The sequence below is a fragment of the Gossypium arboreum genome, chromosome 2 (assembly GCF_025698485.1).
Source record: "Gossypium arboreum isolate Shixiya-1 chromosome 2, ASM2569848v2, whole genome shotgun sequence".
NCBI classification, from domain to species: domain Eukaryota; kingdom Viridiplantae; phylum Streptophyta; class Magnoliopsida; order Malvales; family Malvaceae; genus Gossypium; species Gossypium arboreum.
In genome coordinates this window covers 37,683,319-37,691,341 of record NC_069071.1, presented here as the reverse complement: position 1 = coordinate 37,691,341, position 8,023 = coordinate 37,683,319, and the positions used below count along the sequence as shown (strand labels likewise).

Here is an 8,023-nt window from a genome sequence, read left to right as displayed (position 1 = left end):
AACCATGATTGAAGTTAAAAGGGCATGATTGTCATATTCGCCATGATGCATTCATGAGCATGATTCATGCTTCTTGCATGTTAGTTAAAATTTGTGTTTTGGATGGCTATGGACACCTTGAAATTCGCCATGCTCATATATGTATATATATGTTTGCACATGATGTTTTGGTTATGAAGGAAGTGATGAATATGTTTGTTTAAAGAAGAAGATGTTGAAGAATAATTGTGAAATTGCAAGCACATTCGCCTAGCACACATATGAGTGCTTGATGCTATATTATAAGTTTTGAGCTACAATATGCAAAGCATTAACTAGTAAAATGCATGCTGTTTTTGTGAGGTATTAAGTGCATAATTGGCCTCAACATGTACATGAATATTCGGCCTTGGGTAGCCTATTGAAGGCCTTAGCTTTTCCTTGATGCTCGAATAAATTGTATTGACTTGCTTGATGTAGTATAAAATGTGCATGACCATTGTGTATTCAAGCTAAAGGGTGGCCATATGACCATTTAAACTCCTTGTCATATTCGCCATAAGCTAGCACAATGAGGTTTTAATAAATTGAATTTGTTTGAATTAGCTCAAGAGCTTAGAGGGCCACAATTGGACAAGGGGAAGGAGAAAGTGATCGAATAGCCGTAAAAGCCGTTCGACAACATCCGAGGTAAGTCCTCAAGAAGTGACCCTACTTGAATTATGTGAAATGATGTATGGATGTGTATTGATTATTGATTATGTGTGTATGAGTATTTGAATGATACCCGGGCTAAGTCCCGAAGGCGATTATGCTAGTGATCATAATTGTGTTTGAGCCTTAGTAACGAAAATGAAATATGTATGTCCAATGATTATTGATGTATGTGCGCATGAGAGATTGAATGATATCCGGCTAAGCCCTCAAGACGTTAATGCTGGAAATTATATCCGGTTAAGACCAAGGCAATTGTGCTAGTGGCTACATCCGGCTAAGACCAAGGCATTCGTATGAAGTCATTCTATCCGGGCTAAGACCAAGGTATTTGTGCACGTGGTTATATCCGGTTATATTCCGAAGAATCTTGGGCTGGAGGTGAGTGTTGGTTGCTGTAATGAATTCAATTAGTACGCTCGAAAAGCCCAAAGAATAAGGTACGTTTATATGTGCATTGGAAAGTCGACATGTTTGAGCAACATTCGCTCAATCGTCTAACAAATTTCAGCTATTGAATTGATCGATACTTTGTGAAAGTATATAATGATGAAGTGTGAAGTAAGAATGACTATGTGAATGTGTATTAATGGAATGATGCATTTGGTTATGTGAATGTATTGCTTTAATTAAAGCTGATTATATTTCTTGAGACTTACTAAGCATAAAAATGCTTACCTCGTTGCTTTGGCTCTCTGTTTTATAGATTTCGCTCGATAGCAATCGGATTCGGGATCAATAAAGTCGAAGTCATCCACACTGTCAACGCCTCTATTTTGGTATAAATTTTGTTTGAACTTTGAAATGGCATGTATAGGACTACCCTTGTTGGTTTAAAATGTGGTGATGTATATGTATACGGCCATGCGAAAATGGCTCGTAAAAGGAAGCATGAACTTAGACTATTTTTGGTTTGTATGTATATATATGGTGTCATGATGTGATTATGGATTGGAAATGGGAATGTTGGTCACATGATCAGCCATTGGTATGGTTAAAATGATCATATATGAACCTATGTATGGCAAGACTAGTTGGTTCATGGAGACTACAAAATAGGTAAGACCTACCTTAAAAACAGAAGCTGCCAGCTGCAGTGACGTGAATGTGAAAAATCACCAAAATTTGTAGGAATGGTATTAAATAGTGAATAAGCTATGTAAATGAACCTTGATTAGTCTATTTTCATATGGAAGAAACGAAATGGTCATAGGAGTTACAGGTTAAGAGATATGAAAGCTATTGTGAGACAGGGCCAGAACGGTTTCTGGGTCCCCTGTCGCAAATTTAAAAATTTACTATAAATTATCCAGAAAGAATTAGGAGTCATTCCTTATATGTACAGATTCCATTTCGAGTCTAGTTTCATTAGAAACAAACGACACCAGTATTAAAGCCCTGTACAGAGAGATATTCAAGTTATAGCGCGCGAAGGTCAGAGCAGTCGATCCCTGTAACATGGGCGACTTTAACTAATAAACTGTACCAATTGGCCCAACCAAAAATTCTAGAAATAAATCCATGGATGGATATATGAGTCTAAATTCAGGGAAAATTTATGAAACCAGTTTCCGAGTTTTGAAACTCGAGATATAATTTTTAAGGCGACGGTGACGCAGTTTTCCAGCCTGACTGGAAATGTCAAATTGGTGGCAAAACATGTGAACTTGGCTTGTTAACCCCTCGTGTCCGACACCGGCGATGGTCTCGGGTTCGGGGTGTTACAGATAATCATTATAAATATTTATTATTTGTTACGAATCACGCGATCAAGTTTTGGCGCCGTTGCCGGGGAACTGAAATATTAGGAACACTAAATTTTTATTACTTTAGGCATTTATTTTTCTTGCAATTTTATTTTATTTTATTATTTATTAATTTACTTTTTCTCTCTCTTGGCAGGTTTTTATAGTTTATGACTAGAAGAAACCCATCAGGACCATTACTTTTTGACGAAGAAATCGATCTACAGTTCGTAGAAATCAAAGAGAAATAAGGCGTAGTTTACGATACACGAAGAATGAGCGAGAAGACGATACTCAAACGCCAACCGAAGAGATGGCCGAAAACCCAGGCGATTAGCTGCCTCCTACAATGGCAGCTAATCAAAATCCTGCTCCACGTACTATGTATGACTATGCTAAACATTCTTTAACAGGAACTGAGTCTAGTATAGTTAGACCTGCTATTGCTGCGAATAATTTTGAGCTAAAGCCTAACACAATTCAGATGATACAACAGTTTGTTCAGTTTGATGGTTTCCAAGATAAGGATCCCAACACGCACTTGGCAAATTTTCTTGAATTTTGTAATACATTCAAAATCAATGGCGTTTCTAATGATGGCATTCATCTTCAGTTATTTCCCTTTTCACTGAGAAACAAAGCCAAGCAGTTGTTGAACTTGTTACCACGAGGCTCTATCACTACTTGGGAACAAATGACCAAGAAATTTTTACTAAAATATTTTCCGCCAGCTAAAACGGCTAAATTACATAATGATATCTCTTCTTTTGTGCAGATGGATTTAGAAACACTTTACGATGCATGGGAGAGATACAAGGACTTACTGAGAAGGTGCCCTCACCATGGGTTACCGCTTTGGCTGCAAGTTAAAATGTTCTACAATGGTGTGAATCCCTCGATAATACAAATGATTGACACAGCTGTTGGTGGAACCATCAACAATAAAACATCGGAAGATGCCTATAATTCATAGAGGAGATGTCACGGAACAACTATCAGTGGCAAGTTATAAGGACAAAGCCAACGAAAACAGCCAGCGTCTATAACATCGATTCAGTCACCATGCTCTGTAATCAGGTAGAACTTCTCAATAAAAAGATTGATAGTTTTCTTGATTCTACTAGGTACATCCAGTAATGAGGTGTGACTCAAGTGGAGGAGGTATGCATACAGAATACCAATCCTTCAATCCTACAACTGAAGAAGAACAAGTCAACTATATAGGTAACAATATCTTTAGATCGCAAAATAACCCATACAGTAATACCTATAATGCAGGTTGGAGGAACCACCCAAATTTCTCCTGAGGTGGTCAAGGGAATCAAAAGCCACAAAATCCTCAGGGTTTTTAACAGCCACCTTATCAACAAGAGAAGAAACCAAACCTTGAAGAGATGCTTTCTAAATTCATCTCGGTGTCAGAAACCCATTTTTAAAATACCGAGACAGCACTTAAGAATCAACAAGCATCAATCCAAGGACTCGAAATTCAGATAGGCCAGTTGTCCAAACTAATCTCCGACGACCACAAGGTAGCTTACCAAGTAATACTGAACCTAATCCGAGGGAACACCTCAATGCAATTAGCACTCAAAATAAGGACAGACTCATTGCACCCGAGCCAGAAATACTGCAAAACAACGCGATGAAAAAATGATGAGAAGAGGTAAACAATAACGATCCCAAACATGTATGTACGAATCATGAACCTCGTGTGCCATATCCTAAAACAATGACGAAAGACAGAACAGAAGAACAATTCGGTAAGTTTTTCAAACTCTTAAAGAAATTACATATTAACTTACCCTTTATTGAAGTTCGTTTGCAGATGCCCAACTTAGCAAAATTCTTAAAGGAACTTCTGAGCAATAAAAGGAAATTAGACACTACATCGCATGTGGAACTCAATGCAGTCTGCTCAGCTATTCTAAAGAATAAGCTACCTAACAAATTGAAAGATCAAGGGAGTTTTACAATTCCTTGCTTAATTGGTAGTTTATCTGTGAATAATGCTTTAGCTGATCTAGGGTCAAGTATAAATGTTATGCCCTATAAAATGTTTAAATGACTCGGTCTCGGTAAACCCAAACAGACTAGGATGAGCATACAATTGGCTGACAAAACAGTTAGATTTCCTAAGGGTATTATTGAAGATGTTCTCGTTAAAATTGATAAGTTTATTTACCCAGTAGACTTTGTTATCTTAGTTATGGATGAGGATAACGATGTACCTTTAATTTTAAGACAACCCTTTTTAGCAACTGCCAGAACCATTATTAATGTAGTCACATGAGAGCTAACACTTCGTACAGGTGACGACACAGTAACACTTCAAGCATGGGACTCAGTCAAAACCTCTAAAACTCAAGATAACGCTGTAAAACCTATCGATGATAAAACTAATACTCAACCATCCTTGCAGGAACCCCCTCGAACCAAGACAATGGAGATAGTGCACTATTATCATGTAGAGAACAAAGACACCCATGAGGAATGAAGGCTTTAAATAGAGGAGCTAGATGAATGGCGAGCACACAAACTGAGAACACGTGATAAATTGAAACTACGCCAAAACAAGCTCGATACCTCTCCTAATCAACTTCAGGTTGGCGATAAAGTCTTACTAGATGTCCCAGATCCCCACATTGTCACTACCAAACCAAATGAGGAAATCCCTCTTACGGTACTCAGTATTTTCCCATTCGGTACGGTTGAGGTGAGTCATCCCAAGTTCGGCACTTTTAAGGTAAACAACACCTAATTAAAACCTTATTTTAAGATTGACAGCAGGAACAAGGAGTATGAACTCCTCAAACCACCATGATAAATCAACGAAGAGGTAAGTCGAGCTTAGACTATAAATAAGCGCTTCTCGGGAGGCAACCCGAGTACTAACCATTTTAAATTATTTTAAATTCAAGTTTTAAACATTTAGGTCACTAACAAAGCATTTGAAGCACAGGTCCCCAGCACCACACGGCCGGTAACACGGTCGTGTTTAAGGTCGTGTACCCAACACAGAGGGAAACATGGCTGTGCGATACGGCTGTACGAAAATAGGGTAAATGATTTCCCCAAAACACAGGATGCGATAAATCCCCACGGCTGTGCGACATGGCCGTGGGTGAACTTGATACGTACACAGGCATGGGAATGGAAACTGTAACACCCCGTACCCGAGACCGTTACCGGAGTCGGACACGAGGGGTCCACAGGCTAAATTCAATTATTTACATAGTCCATTTAAAAATTTCTAGACAAGCTGGTTACTGCATCACTGTCGCCTTAAATATCATATCTTGAGTTTCAAAACTCGAAAACCAGTTTCGTAAATTTTTCCTGAAACTAGACTCACATATCCATCTACAAATTTTTTCTAGAATTTTTGGTCGGGCCAATTAGTACAGTTTATTAGTTAAAGTCTCCCCTGTTACAGGGTTCAACTACTCTGACCCTCCTGCAATGCGACTTCGATAACTCCTTGTACAGGGCTTCAATACTTATGCCGTTTGTTTCTAATGAAACTAGACTCAAAAAGGAATTTATACATATATGGTATGACTTCTAATTGTCTCTGGTTAATTTATAGAGAATTTCCAAAGTCAGATCAGGGGATCCAGAAACCGTTCTGGCCCTGTCTCACGAAAACTTTAACATCTCATAATATGCTGCTCATATGAACGTTTCGTTACTCTCCTATAAAAATAGATTCATCAAGGTTCGATTACATAATTTATTCACTATTTAATTCCATTCCTACTATTTTTAGTGATTTTTCACATCCACATCACTGCTGCTGCTAGCATCATTTTTTTTAAGGTAAACTTTACCTATTTCATGATCCTCCATGGATCAACTAGAGTTTGTCATACAAATACCAAAAGTGATCATGAATAACCATTCCCATGGCTAACCGTTACCAACAATTCCATACCTCTCGACGGACAACATACAAAACGATTATAATGCTATGATCAAAGTATATTTAAGCCATTTTCGCATGGCTATCCAAATTTACACAAAACCGAAGGGTTCATGACCAACAACAAAGGGTGGTCCTATACATGCCGTTTCAAAGTTCAACCAAAAGTATACCAAAAGGAGCTTTGATAGTGTGGGCGACTTTGACTTCAAAATCCCGAGTCTGATAGCTGAAGAACCAAAATCTATAAAACAGAGAATCAAGAAATGGAGTAAGCATTAAATGCTTAGTAAGTTTTGAGCAAAGAATTTAAGCACATCAGAAGTATAGCATTCATATAACTAAACGGATAATTCCATTTATACATATTCTCAAATCATTCCTACTTCACATTCCAGCCCTATATTCATACATAAGGGATCATCTTAGCCAAATACGGAAGCTCATTACTCGATGGCGAATATTATTCAAGAGAATCAACTATTCCAATGCACATACTGAAACATACCTCATTGTTGGGATTTTACAAGCGTATTAACTAAAATTTTACAGCAAGATCGCTCATTCCCGAATCACGTACCTTGAAATTTAACCGGATATAGCTACTCGTTCAAATGCCTTGGGACATAGCCGGTTATAGTAACTTCGCACAAATGCCTTCGGACTTAACCCGGATTTAGTAACTCGCACAAATGCCTTGGGCTTAGCACGAATTAGTAACTCGCACAAATGCCTTCGGATCTTAGTCGGATATAGTCACTTAGCACAAAGCCTTGGGACTTAGCCGGACATCATTCGAATAACCATGCACATTTATCAATAAATCATGACACATCCGTATTTCATTTTCATTACCAAAGCTCAAACACAAGACACTTATCACACATGCAAATTTCGGCTCAATAGCCACATACAAAGAGCATGATTTTGATTTGCTTAAAACATGATCTAATCGAATCATAATCTAAGTTCCATTACTCGAAAACTTACCTCGGATGTTGTCGAACGGCTTCAACGGCTATTCAATCACTTTTTCCTTCCCTTTATCCAACTTTGTTCCTCTAGGCTCTTGAGCTAGTTCACACAAGTTTAACTTATTAAAGTCTCATTATGCTAGCTTATGGTCGAATATGACAAGAAATTTAATAGGTCATATAGCCACCTTCTAGCTCAAATACACAATGGTCATACGCATTTTTAATCACCTTAAGCAATTTAATACAATTCATTCGAACATCAAAAGAGAAGCTCAAGGTACTTAGCCCATATATACATTAGACATTAAAGTCCCATATGTACGAAATCACGAATCGAATTCAACATATTAGCTAATATTTCCCCTTAGCCGAATTTTCTAAGTCAAGATAGAGCCATCAATATGCTTACCTATGGTCGAACATACACATCAACTTATGTACTCATTCATGTGGCCGAACATACATGTCTATGTTGAGGCCGATTGCAACACTCAATACACTCTACAAGTATGGTCACTTGTATTGACTAAACACCATTTTGTTTCAAGTTCAAAACTTGGCTAATACACATATATACACTATTAAAGCATCTTCTCCCTTTCCATCAATTCGACACATGCATTACTCATTAATATACAAAATTATATTCGGCCTTGGCACACAACTTGCTAGCCGATTCTTCTCCA

General features: G+C 37.9%; 1 non-coding gene across 1 annotated transcript; it reads right to left on the bottom strand.

The window, feature by feature from the left end:
• Positions 1-3,181: 3,181 nt before the first annotated feature.
• Positions 3,182-3,287, bottom strand: LOC128289738 (small nucleolar RNA R71). The gene has a single exon (XR_008279382.1). It is a non-coding gene; the product is annotated as a small nucleolar RNA R71 (small nucleolar RNA).
• Between the last annotated feature and the right edge of the window lie 4,736 nt (positions 3,288-8,023).